At 34.1% G+C, this 14,590-nt stretch overlaps 2 protein-coding genes across 6 annotated transcripts in view; one reads left to right on the top strand and one right to left on the bottom strand.

Annotated features, from left to right (window-relative positions):
- Positions 1-14,590, bottom strand: part of LOC137237786 (chymotrypsin BII-like) — a 41,427-nt gene that overhangs the window by 20,943 nt on the left and 5,894 nt on the right. The gene's annotated exons all lie outside the window — the stretch shown is intronic.
- Positions 9,298-14,590, top strand: part of tok (tolkin) — a 233,775-nt gene continuing 228,482 nt past the window's right edge. The window contains exon 1 of one of the 5 annotated variants that reach the window (XM_067761946.1): positions 9,298-9,388. The gene's annotated coding sequence lies outside the window, so the exon portion shown is untranslated. Of the gene's footprint in view, positions 9,751-14,590 lie in introns of all 5 variants that reach the window. The other 4 variants (XM_067761943.1, XM_067761944.1, XM_067761942.1 and 1 more) reach the window with 4 other exon arrangements.

Below are 14,590 nucleotides of genomic sequence, written 5' to 3'. Positions count from 1 at the left end.
TCCTGCCAAGTTTTCAAGGGTTTTTTATTTCGCCCTGCAGAACTTTTTCATTTTCTTCTACTTAATATGGTAGGTGTCACACCCATTTTACAAAGTTTTTTTCTAAAGTTATATTTCGCGTCAATAAAACAACCTTACCATGTTTCATCCCCTTTTTCGTATTTGGTATAGAATTTTTCATTTTTCGTAATTTTCGATATCGAAAAAGTGGGCGTGGTCATAGTCGGATTTCGGCCATTTTTTATACCAATACAAAGTGAGTTCAGATAAGTACGTGAACTGAGTTTAGTAAAGATACATCGATTTTGCTCAAGTTATCGTGTTAATGGCCGAGCGTAAGGACAGACGGCCGACTGTGTATAAAAACTGGTCGTGGCTTCAACCGGTTTCGCTATTTTTCACAGAAATAAGTTATCGTCCTAGAATCTAAGGCCTTACCAAATTTCACAAGGATTGGTAAATTTTTGTTCGACTTATGGCATTAAAATTATCCTAGACAAATTAAATGAAAAAGGGCGGAGCCACGCCCATTTTGAAATTTTATCTTATTTTTGTATTTTGTTGCACCATATCATTACTGGAGTTAAATCTTGATATCATTTACTTATATACTGTAAAGATATTAAATTTTTTGTTAAAATTTGACTTAAAAAAAATTTTTTTTAAAAGTGGGCGTGGTCGTTCTCTGATTTTGCTAATTTTTATTACGCATACATATATAGTAATAGGAGTAACGTTCCTGCCAAATTTCATCATAATATCTCCAACGACTGCGAAATTACAGCTTGCAAAACTTTTAAATTACGTTCTTTTAAAAGTGGGCGGTGCCACGCCCATTGTCCAAAATTTTACTAATTTTCTATTCTGCGTCATAAGTTCAACTCAGCAACCAAGTTTCATCGCTTTATCCGTGTTTGGTAATGAATTATCGCACTTTTTCGGTTTTTCGAATTTTTCGATATCGAAAAAGTGGGCGTGGTTATAGTCCGATATCGTTCATTTTAAATAGCTATCTGAAATGAGTGCTCAGGAACCTACATACCAAATTTCATCAAGATACCTCAAAATTTACTCAGGTTATCGTTTTAACGGACAGACGGACGGACGGACGGACATGGCTCAATCAAATTTTTTTTCGATCCTGATGATTTTGATATATGGAAGTCTATATCTATCTCGATTTCTTTATACCTGTACAACCAACGGTTATCCAATCAAAGTTAATATACTCTGTGAGATCTGCTCAACTGAGTATAAAGAGAGTTTGGAGTCAAAAACTACACCCAAGTGTTTACTCTTTTGACAACGATTAAGAGATTTAGTATTTCGTTTGTAGATAAAGTATGTGGCAGTTGTCTTTTTGGAATAAGACACAACACAGCATTTGTTTGAATTTAAATATAAATTATTATCGGCGCACCATCCGGCAGATCAGAACCGTTAGAATAGTTTGACAAATAAATAGTATTTTTCGTGAAATATATAGTTTTAGTGTTTTATTTCCATCATTAAAGGTGAGGAGTGATGGGAAAACATATTGAGTAAAAAGTGCTAAGTCAGGAGAAAAAATTTGTTATGAGTGCGGAAATTGTGCTAAGTCATAAAATAGCTGCTGGGTTGGCATACATGATTTTTATTTATCATTTTCAAAGCTTCTACACTCAAAACCATTGCAATTAAGGTATCCTCATTCACAGTTTTGAAAAAAGAAGGTTATTTCAAAATTACTAATTTACTAATTTTTTTTTCGTCTCCTGTAAAATTCGTAAAAGTTGACTTAGCACATTTTCACATTAAGCTAAGGATAATATTTTTTTTGGGGCTGCTGACAGTTGTTCGTTAATGGAGCAAAAGGCCGTGTGTGAAAAGGGAAAATTAATTATTTAATAAAATGAAATTGCGATTCCATAAAGTTTCTGTGTGAAAATAGCATTAAATGGGCTTAGGATGATCATTTCTAGATTTATATTTCTTGTTTTTTAAGAATTTCCCTGCCAATTTGGCGAGTCATGCTATCGAATTTTAAATAACTTCACAATGAAATATGGGCGCATAGTCGTAGTCAAAATAAAATAAATTTTACATTTAGTTGCAGCTTTTTTTATAGAAAATTATGTCAAAAAGCTGCAACTAAATTAAAAACCTATTTTGACTATAACTATGCGCCATGGACTTTAAAATACGGTGGCAATGCAATGTAAGATATCCGGATACGGCATATGGATATGTGTTTAGTACTTAGGTGACAAATTGAGTAAAATTGTGGTCGATTTCTAAGTTGCTTCCCCGAAAGCTAGATGCTTCTAACCTAGTACTCAACCCGATAGTAAGTCAATAGAAGGCACACAATTCTAGTGGGCGGCGGCCGAGTTACTGAAGATATTCGTCTTAACTTGTGAAATCTTTGAATCGATTTTAAACCACCTTTCCGAGGTTACAAGTACTTGAAATTAATAGCATATTTAAGATCCCGATGAATATTAAATAAAAATCAAGTAGCGCCTCGGACCGAGATGTTAAGAAAGGCCGCGTTAGATTTGAATAATTTTTGCAATCACTAACATGCCAACCTAATATAAACGCACGCAAGTCATTTTCTGTCAAAAATTTCTCATGCACATACAACTTGTATGAGAGCAACCCAAATTGAATTTGCTGCGTGAAAACCTAACTCGCTTTCCAAATTTTGTTCTGCGTGACATTTAGATTTGACGTTTGCACACATGCTTTACATTGTCGCAACGCATGCTTATTTGGGTTAGAGCAAAAAACGCCGGTTATTTGCGTGCGCTAAAAAAACGCAGTGCGGTTTTATTAGGTTGGCATGTAATAAATAAGGCAAGACCTTAGACCAACAAAGTTACTCCTAAAATTAAAAATAGAGGACTCATAACGTGTATTCTGACTGGACACTGCCTTGTGGCGTCACACGCCTTTAAATAAGACTTGGTCAGTGACAGCAGATGTGGTAAGTGCAGGTTGGAAGAGGAAACGATCGAGGATGTGTTGTGCTCGTGCCCTGCGCTTGCCAGGCTAAGACTCCAGCTATATGGGGTGATACAGATGTTACGTCTAGAAGCAGCAAGTGGCATAGGTCCTAGAAAGGTTCTAGTATTTTACGGGGAGGACGCAGCTACTTTATAACATGGGTGCTGTTTTTTGACAGGGTCTTTCAGTTTCGTCATTAAACAAACTTCTGTTAACAATACGGACTCATTCAGTCTATGTGAGGTCGTCATGGACTGACCATTTCAACTTACCTAACCTGAGAGAAGTACGCGTACAAGTGAGTTACTTAGCTCAAATTTAAAAGATACTTATGGGCCATAGAAAAGTGGAAAGAAAAAAGACTTATAATATTTATGGCCGCATTTGGCTCATACTTATTTCCAGTATGTATTAGCCATGGAAGAAAGGGAAAACGTATAGATTAAAAACAGATATTAGAAGATATTTCGATCTTTACATTGCAATAACACAGTCAACGGTGTAGGAGCTTAGATTTCGAGTTTTATTTTTATTTTAGATTCAAAATAGATTCAAAATAGATAGTCAAAGATATCACATTTACTTTTCGTACGTATTAGAGGCGGAGAAGGGCATTCCTGACATAGGTAAGATGTCAGTTTGCTCTATAAAGGCTCAAAAATTTAATAATTATTTTGGTGAAAAATCGCCCAATTATCTCGGCTGCCGATTCGAAAGTTCACTACCTCATTACTTGGAAATTTATTTGAGGAACGTTATATCTCAGACTTGGTTTAATATTGCTTTATCTCAGAGTTATTCATAAGAATGCCATTATTTTGGAAATTATGTCAATAGGATTTTGTTTGCTTTTGTCTTACTTGGAAGGAAGAAACGCTGCTACAGAGTGTAGCATCTCTGAGTGTAGGACTCCTTTCTTCTCTTGGTGGGCTACGCACTATAACCTAATCTCCCATGGCCAGGATATATAGAGCTTTGGGCCCGTTCCACTAAAATACAAGTGTTGTAAAAGATTATGGAGCAAGGAATGAAACGCGAAGTTTTGGCGCAAGATATATGTGGCTTCAGAGTACCAAAGCGGCAACACTATAAAATATACACTTAAAAGGCCAGTCTCCTACGAAATATTTTGGAAATATTTTCCAGAAAACTTTAGCTTTTTCCTTAACTATACTTTGGAAACAACGCCTAACTACTTTTCTACATCCAGTTAGGCTTACAATGCCGCTATAGCCTTTATAGCTGGGCATATTTTCATCATTCCCATTAGATTTAGAGAGTAAAAAAAAAAAAGCTAAGCACATATGAGGAGTTCCAAAACAAAACGCAATTTGGGAGTAATAAAAAGCTTTTAGATAAATGGGAAAGAGTCCAGCATTAAATGGATATACATTTCCAAATTATACTCATGCCATTATATCATTCATAAAAGAGCGGACATACATCCAACTACACAATCACATTTATCGGACATAAGATTTGAAGTTATGACAGATGCTTGTTGATACATATTTTTGATCTGAAAAAGTTTATTTATTGTTTTTTGACCTTTGAATTTATATAGAACTAATATAGTTTAAAAAAATCGAGATAAAAAATGGATTTGAAGAATCATAAGTGTTAGTGAAATATCGTACTACAGATAAAATATTTAGATATTTAAATATTTTTAATTACCCGTGATTTAGTACAGAAAAAAATTTTGAATGTAACGAAAGACACGTTTCAAAATCTAATTGGATTATTTGAAAGTAAACCAAAAAATACGTATTTCAACAAAACGTTATCGTAAATTGTGGATTCATTTACATAAATATTTCAAAAAATCGAAAAGCTAGAATTAAGGTGCTTGACTTGGATATCAAATCATATAAATATAGTTAGAAAAACACGCTTTATAGTACATGAAACTAAAAAGTAAAAAATAAATATAGTTTAAGAAAACTAAAAACCACACTTTTAAATAATATCGAAGTAAAAAATTGAAAATAATTTTCAAAATAAGCTTAAAACAATAATGAACAAAAATACTTGTATTATTGTGAAATAAAAACAAAATAAAAAAATTTAAGCACTTCCTTTATATAAATGGACAAAAATCAGCAAAAAATTTCTCCTTATATAAAGACATATTCTTGCTAAACTTTGATTTTTTAATTTTAACATAGAAATTGCAAAAATATTTATGAAAGGTAAACATATAAAAGTGGAGCGCACATTACTTGGATTGGAAAGTTGGTAGGAAAGGAGATATTATTAGTCAATCAATTGTGCTCCACCTTTATATTTTTACTTCTCATAAATATTTTTGGAATTTCTATGTCAAAATTTAAAAATCAAAGTTTAGCAAGAATATGTCATTATATGACGAGACATTTTTCGCTGATTTTTGTCCGTTTATATAAAGGAATTGAATAAAATTTTTTTATAAAATTTTTTTGTTCTCTTTTTTTTACATTTTCTCTGTGTCTTAACCTATCTGTTAAATCTTACGCTCAATGAGAACTTACATAAAAATCAATCCCAAAATTCCCCCCTAGCGGAACTTTTTGTATTGTGTCATCGGCTGTTATCGACTTCTCAATGAAGTTTGAAATTTCAAGTCTCTAGCTCATCGAGAAGTTACTTAAAACACAGTTTCAAATTTCCAAATTATTATCAAATTTTTTCGATCCGTGCGCCACCTAACGGAATTTTGTTCTCCTTTTGTTCCTTTGTCACGGTGTCTTAACCTGCCTCTGAGGTTTCATGTTAGTAGTTCAATGAGAAGTTACCTTAAAATCGATCTCAAAATATCAAATTTCCAAATTCTTATCTAAATATTTCGATCCGTGCGCCACCTAACGATATTTTTTCCTCCTTTTCTTAAATTTTCTCGGCGTCTTATCCTATCTGTGAAGTTTTACAGTTGTATCTCTATGAGAACTTACATAAAAATCAACCCAAAATCCCTCCGTTTCGTACGATTTTTCTAAATATTTCATCCCCTGCACCCCCTAGCGAATCTTTTTGTATCGCGTCATCGGCTGTCATCGACCTCTGAATTAAATTTGAAATTTCAAGTCTCTAGTTCATCCAGAAGTTACTTAGAAGCTGGTTTGAAAATTTTCAAATTTTTATTTAATTATTTCGACCCGTGCGCCACCCAACTGATTTTTTTCCTTTTGTTGTATTGTCACGGTGTTCTAACCTATGTGTAAAGTTTCACGTTTGTAGCTCAATGAGAAGTTTCTTAAAAATCGATTGCAAGATTAGTAAGAAAAGCGGACAAACATTCAACCGACCTTATATAAAGAAAGTAAAAAGCGTGGGAGCTTTGTGTCATATTTTTCATATATTGAGCGCCCGATGCTTTTTCACAATAATGCTTGTATTTTTCCTTCATTATTGTCAAGGCGAATCCATACCAGGTGGTGGCAAAGCGAATTCAACCAATTCGCCATGCATAAGAATGTCAAGTCAAAAGTTTAATATGTCAGTAAATCGAAATCAATTAAAATTTTCATTTGACTTAACATTCTTCTGCGCGGCGAATTGGTTAAATTCGCTTTGCCACCACTTGGTATGGATTCGCCTTGGTTTAAAACTTATTTTGAATATTATTTTTAACTCTTTAGTTCGATATTATTTAAAGCGTCTTTTTTATTTCTTTTTAAACTATATTTATTTATATGAATTAGGATAAGTTGTGGAGTACTCGTACACACCTTAAAAATAACTCCTTAAATATTCCCCAGAGAACTCTTTAGAAGTATACAATTGGCCCACATTTTATTAACATAACGCGTTGAGTTATAAGACGCATTTTTTTATGTTCCAGAATGCCTAATTAATTTGTTTTTTTTTTCGCAGCTCATAATGATAAAAAATAAAAAAATTCAAGGCGGGATAACTTCCAAAGAGATTACAGAAGCTCGGCCTGTCTCTCTTCCAATTTGCATTTGCAAGTCAGATGAGCTTTCACTAAGAAATTTTTATGGCAAAAATATATTCGGAATTCTTGCCAAATCACTGAGGAGGGGCGACTTCGCTTAGAAAAACTTTTTTTCTGTGTGTAAAGTTGTTTATAAATTTTTGATATTGCTTTGCCCGTGGGCTAACCCAGGACCTTTGGTGTGGTAGGCAAAGCATGCACCATGGCGGTAGCCATTTATAAAGATTATTGCATAGATTTTTGAAAGTGAAGTTAAATCCCTTCAATACCCAAAAAAAAAAAATTATATATGAACTTATTGGGTGTTGATATGGAACTCTTTATATATCTTCAATAAACTGAATAAATTGAATTGACTCAACTGGCCCCGTTCTGGCAGCCCTTATCAAAAAAATCAAAAAATCAATTCTTCCTCTATCAGTACATACTTGGGAATAACCAACAGAAACAGTTTTAAATCAAAGGATGTTATAATCAAAACAAGTAAGAAAGTCTAAGTTCGGGTGAAACCAAAAATTACATACTCAGCTGACAGCTTTGGAGACAAAATTGTCTTTTTCATGGGTACATCAATTCGTTTTATTTGAATTTTTTTTTTTAAATATGAAAATTCGGCTAAATTTGAACGCATTTCTTTATAAAGTTTTTTTTAAATTACCCCTGAAATATATTCGAAGCGTTCTTAATTATGAGTCCGATAAGAATCCGGTAGACCATGGGTGACATTTTTTGGAACGATTTTCCTTCATCCTTTGTCAAATAAGGGAAAATCAGCATGTAGGAAAATGAACCTGGGTAACTCTGGAATGTGTTTGTACGATATGGGTATCAAATGAAAGGTGTTAATGAGTATTTTAAAAGGGAGTGACCCTTAGTTGTATATGTGAAGAAGTTTTCGAGATATCGACTAAAATGTGGACCAGGGTGACCCAGAACCTCATCTGTCAGGTACCGCTAATTTATTTATATATGTAATACCACGAACAGTGATGATTCCAAGGACTTTTGATTTCGCCTGCAGAACTTTTTCATTTTCTTTTACTTAATATGGTAGGGGTCACACCCATTTTACAAAGTTTTTTCTAAAGTTATATTTTGCGTCAAAAAACCAATGCAATCACCATGTTTCGTCTCTTTTTTATATTTGGTATAGAATTATGGCATTTTTTTCATTTTTCGAAATTTTCGATATCGAAAAAGTGGGCGTGATCATAGTCGGATTTCGCCCATTTTTAATACCAAGATAAAGTGAGTTCAGATAAGTATGTGAACTAAGTTTAGTAAAGATATATCGTGTTAACGGCCAAGAGGAAGGACAGACGGCCGGCTGCGTATAAAAACTGTGCGTGGCTTCAACCGATTTCGCCCATTTTTACAGAAAACAGTTATCGGCATAGAAGCTATGCCCTTACCAAATTTCACAAGGATTGGTAAATTTTTGTTCGACTTATGGCATTAAAAGTATTCTAGACAAATTAAATGAAAAAGGGTGGAGCCAAGCCCATTTTGAAACTTTCTTTTATTTTTGCATTTTGTTGCACCATATCATTACTGGAGTTGAATGTTGACATAATTTACTTATATACTGTAAAGATATTAAATTTTTTGTTAAAATTTGACTTTTAAAATTTTATTTGTTTAAAAAGTGGGCGTAGTTTATTAGCAAACATATAGTAATAGGAGTAACGTTCCTGCCAAATTCCATCATTATATCTTCAACGACTGCCAAATTACAGTTAAAAACTTTTAAAAATACATTCTTTTAAAAGTGGGCGGTGCCACGCCCATTGTCCAAAATTTTACTAATTTTCTGCTCTCCGTCATAAGGTCAACCCACCTACCAATTTTCATCGCTTTATCCGTCTTTGGTAATGAATTATCGCACTTTTTCGGTTTTTCGAATTTTTCGATATCGAAAAAGAGGACGTGGTTATAGTCCGATTTCGTTCATATTAAATAGCGATCTGAGAAGTGTGCCCAGGAGCTTACATACCAAATTTCATTAAGATACCTCAAAAGTTACACAAGTTATGGTGTTTACGGACGGGCGGACGGACGGACATGGCTAAATGAATTTCTTCTTTCGCCCAGATCATTTTGATATATAGAAGTCTATATCTATCTCGATTAGTTTATACCATTACGGATGACCGTTATGCGAACAAAATTAATATAATCTGTGAGCTCTGCTCAGCTGAGTATAAAAAATACGCTCACATCCCAAATAAGTACACTGTGCGATAAACAAAAGGCAATGATGTTAACGCTGCCATTGAAAGCGGCGTCAGAAGCGAGCGAGTACGACGACGAGCCTTTTATGTTGATGCTCGGAGTTTGCAGCATCTTGTAAATGAAATTCAGTCGAGTTCAAGCAATCGAGCGCGACGGTTAGTTAAAGCGAAAAATAGGGAAACGAAAAGTAAAATCGGCTGTCGAATGGAAATCATTTTACAACAGTAAATACTTGTGAGTGTAACTTAAAATGGCATAAGTGAATTTTCAAAACAAAACAGGTGAAAACAACATAAATTAAGTGCATACAAAGCAAATTGTTAATAAATGTAGGTGAGCATTGAAAGTAAATATTTTTGGATTTGTGCGTGCGTGTGTGTGTGTTGGTGCATATGAAACGGAAGTGCTTACGGCAGCGCCATTTTGAATTGCCTTTTGTGCATCGTTGCATTTGAAAAGTGTTTTCAAAAGTAAAGCGTTTTAACGGTATAATTATGACATTGTGATTTTCTTGTTGAAAAAAACATTGTTGAAAGCGCAAAGTAATTATTACAGAGGGATCGAATAAATCATTTTTGCCGAATTGCGAAATCTATGTACGTATAAAAGAATATATTTTATTGTAGAAATATTTATAGGAAGATACATACACATATGTGACCCGGTCTATGAAAAGGTGGCTTAAAAAAAAAACAGCTGTTAACAGCTTTTTCTCGCAATTTCTTTTTCGAGTCATAAGCCACTTTTTCATAGACCGGGTCACATATATATGTACATTTGAATTCGAGTTTTATAATTTTTGCGTTTTGTATATTTATAATTGTTATAATATGAGAAAAAGTGATAACAAATGAATAGCGGCATCAAAACGATTGCTGATATGCGTGAAATGCCATATGGGCGAACAGATGGACGGACGGACGGAAGCTCTAACTAGGAGTCAATTGGACAGATGAAACTTTAGCTCGTGCATATTCTTTTGAGTCTTTATGTGCGTATGTGTGAGTGTGTAAGTTTGGTTTTTTATTTGCCGCACTTGGTGTTATTTTTATGTTTGATATGAATATGCGGTATCTGCTGTCAACAGCTTATCAGTGGCCCTGCTGTCATTGTCGTTTTTATACCCAGCTGTAATTGTACACAGGGTCTTAAAACTTTGATTGGATAACGGTGCTTGTACAGGTATAAAGGAATCGAGATAGATATAAAAAAAATTAAATAAATGTAAGGCGCGATAACCTCCGAAGAGATTTTAACCGGACAACTTGGCGGGACGGGACCTACTCGTTTTATGCCGACTCCGAACGGCATCTGCAAGAGCTTTTCACTGAGAGATTTTCATGGCAGAAATACACTCGCAGTGCTTCCATATATCAAAATCAGTATCAAAAAAATTTGATTGAGCCATGTCCGTCCGTCCGTCTGTCTGTTAACACGATAACTTGAGTAAATATTGAGATATGAAATGAGCGAAATCGGATTATAACCACGCCCACTTTTTATATATTGTTACGAATATTAGCATTACTAAGCTGTTAGTAAATAATCACAAAACAACAAAAACATGAAGAAGCCAATCTTATGTACATGTACACATTAAAGCTAGGAACAGTTATATAGAAGGCGACCGAAGGCAGCCGAAGTAGTTACTCACACATACACACGCATATGGGTATAAACTACAAATATGCATATATTCATTTAACTAATTACCACGCAGGAGATACAAGAGTTCTAGAAGGTGAAACGGCTAGACCTTTGGAGAAATATGCGAACGAAGCAACGGAGAGTATAAAAGCAGCGCAAGCTGAACAATCAGTAATCAGTTTGATTTAACCACGCTATCAGTTGCGAAGTGAAGTAGAATTGTGAAGTATAATTGTACTACGTCCAAAGTAGTCTAATAAAGACCATTTTGCAATACAAAATATTGAAGTGATTTATTCAACAGTTTAGCGATTCGAACGTCAGCAGAAGGTTGCAAATAAGCGGAAAATCCCTAAATTCGTTACAATATATAACATTTTGTAAAACACAAAAAACCTGATTATTTAGTAAATAATTCACCTAGAATGTTCAAATTTGACGTGTGAACTGATACTGAGACTCTTGATAGAAATTTGAAAAAACTTTTTAAAATGTGCGTTGCACCGCCCACTTGTGATAAAATCAATTTTACAATTATTATTAATCATAAGTCAAAAATCGTTGAACTTTTGTAACAAAAGTCGGTAGAGAGGTGTCCCTTACTATAAGGAATGCTTTGAAGAAAAATTAACGAAATCGGTTAATGACCACGCCCACTTTTATATAAAAGATTTTTAAAAGGGTCGTGGACGAATAAAATAAGCTATATCTTAGCGAAAAAGAGCTTTGTATCAGTCGAATTTCACATTCTAAATTGAATTATAACATTAAAACACTTAAATTTCAATAAATGGGTGTGGCACCGCCCTTTTTATGACTAAGCCATTTTCTAAGTTTCGGGAGCCATAACTCGAAGAAAAATTAGTTCACTATATGTAGAACCATATGTATATGTATTATTTCGCAGCCTTGTAACACTATTTAGCACACAAAACAAACAACAACAGCATTTCAAGCGTACAGCTGGGTATGTAATGTTCGGTTTCAACCTAACTTAGACTTCCTTACTTGTTGCTGCTGTTTTTGACTTTCAATAGCACCCTATGCTGATATTCTTTTATCAAATCCTCTTTGTTTTTTCTTTCCTTTGAATTCCTGCAAATGCAGCCGCAAGTTGCGTCTAAAAATACTACAATTTAAAATGATACGTGGTCACAAATTCATTATCCACTTTTTCGCTGCTTTATTTTTACAATTTTACTATTAATTTCCTTTTATTGTGTTTTTTTTTGGTAATTTGTTTTTGTTATTGTTTGTTTGTTTTAATTGGTCCACATTGAGTACGTTGCACGACTGACTGCACGCTTTTTTTTCGTTCTTCGTAATGTAAAGTAATGCTTTTGCATAAATTAATTTATTCTTTGTTTATTTTTATTTCGAAATTTAAGAGGTGTGGGCAAATATAATTTGTGCATGTGTTCAGATATACATATATTTACTAAGTAAGACTGAGGATGTTTTGTGAGACAAATGTTGAAGAAAATTTTCAAAAATTTATGTCTAGCAAACTAACGGTTAGCGTTTTGGTGCAGGTATTTGAAACATTTTATAAATGCGATAAATAATAGCACGTCTCACTTTAGGTGCATAGGGCAAAAAAGAAAAAAAAGGTCTCAAAATCTAATTTCTTAGGAACACTTGGAGGTAAATCAGTAAAACCAAAAATATTTTGAAGCTAAATTATTTGCCGATATGAAGAAAAACCAGATTTTGAAATTAACTATTGAAGAACGTTTCTGAAAAATTTCTAGTATATTTCAAAATTTAATACGAGCTGTGGCAATTAAGTTCCGGGAGTTTAGTTATAATTTAAAAATGGGCAGCACTTTTTCATTCGCCATCAACTGTCTAATAGAGATATAAGCCGCCGATAAACGCCGCCGCTGCCGAATTTCCTCGTTTTTCGTACGCCGCCGCCGAATGTAAAAATTATCGACGTGGCGGCGGTGTTCGGCGCGTTAACATATTGTGACGAATATTAGTGACACTAAGTGATACTCACATCACTAATATGATACTAAGTAAATAAAGCCACAACAACAATAAAACAAGCAGTCACTTGTATCTACATAAACGAATCAATCATCATGTCTACACATATGTACGTACACGCAGCAGGGAGAAACGCACAAACACATGCATATATAAATATCTGAGATACTCCCAAAAGTGGCAATCATCTGTGGAAGTATCACTCACATATACACGCGCATGGGCTTAGCGAGAAGCTATAAACATTGTGCATCTGTAGTTATAGCTGAGAAATTTATAGCTGGTAAGCAAATTCTAGAAATAGAAACGCCTAGAAATATGTCAACGAGGAAACCAAAGAGTATAAAAGCAGCAGCTGAAGCACGACGAATCAGTTTGATTTAAGCACGCTGTCTGTTGAGCAGTAGAAGTGTTATTGTGAAGTACTTTAATGGAGGCCATTTTGCATTATTGAATAGTGGAGTTATTTATTCAAGAGTTTAGTGATTCGAACGTTAGTAGAAGGTTGCAAATAAGTGGAGTTTCCCAAAATTCGTTACAATATTTTCTACACATTTAAGACTGTAGGCCATTTATTGTTCATGTAAATTGGTCCGAAATGGTCGAAAGGCGTATCAACGGATGCGCATCACTCACAGTTATAAGAATACAATTGCAAAATTTAACTCTTTCCACCCATTCAAAAGTTATATAAAAAACAACTTAACGTGGATTTTGCATCACCCAATTCACCAAGTTATTAAAACAAAGCACTAAAAGAAACGTTATATAAAAAATGTAAATGCTCACTTTGCAGAATTTTTTGAAAAAATTAATAATGAATTCAAATAAAATGACTCAAGTCGAACATGTTTTCAAATTGTCCTCAAGTTGTTAAAAAAAAGCAAATTACCCAAAAAAGGTGCCGACTTAAATAAAAAAAATATTGCGATTGGCTGAAAGAATAAGCGAAATCAGTGATGCAAAATCCTTTAGTAAGTTCTAGGGGCATAAACACTCCTTTGAAATGATTCCTACCTCATACTTAAGTTGAGGATATATGTACGTATGAGAAGGGTTTGAAAAATCACTTGCTCTTATATTCAAACATCTGTTGTTTATTTGCGAAACTATACAATAGCGTTTGAAATGTTAGTTTCGATTTTCACACTTCATACTTCAACACCCAAGTCTCCCGGTTTGACACTTCCTAAAGTTGGCGGCCCTATCCAAAGCTAGTCCCTTGGAGTGAATCACATTGATTATAGCCTATCAACCAAGTTTAAATATCACCTACACGTTACGGCTCTTTTTACAATTGTGAATACCTAGGCACATCTATTTACCAGGTGAGGCTTTGTCCTTCGCAAGAACACTCAAATTGGTGAAGTAAAAGCTTTCTCAAGACAGTGGAACAAACGACCCTGCTTGCTACTACCCTAACGTAGTGGACAGTCGAATTAGGCTGAAAACTGAATCTACGCGGTTATTTATAATGAATTCTTGTATCAAAAGGCAGGAAAACAACAGTTTGGACTAACATCTTTCGACTTAAAATCCGTCGACATTCGTTCTTAAATATCGTTTTGGTTAAACGAAGACTATTGAAATCAATATTACGAACACAAATGCCTGAAAATGTTGGTCTACATTTAAAAAAAATTATCAAGGGTCTTTATAAAATTTATTATTTAGGATTATACTATTTTCACTACTTGGACTGCTTACGATTTGGAGGGCGGCATCCTTGGCCGAATAGTTACCACCTAATGTTTTAAGGTTTTTTTTTTTTTTGGTTTTACGAGGAGGAAGCATCGA

This window comes from Eurosta solidaginis, chromosome 1, assembly GCF_040869045.1.
Source record: "Eurosta solidaginis isolate ZX-2024a chromosome 1, ASM4086904v1, whole genome shotgun sequence".
Taxonomy (NCBI): Eukaryota; Metazoa; Arthropoda; class Insecta; order Diptera; family Tephritidae; genus Eurosta; species Eurosta solidaginis.
This window is presented reverse-complemented; position numbering and strand designations above follow the sequence as displayed.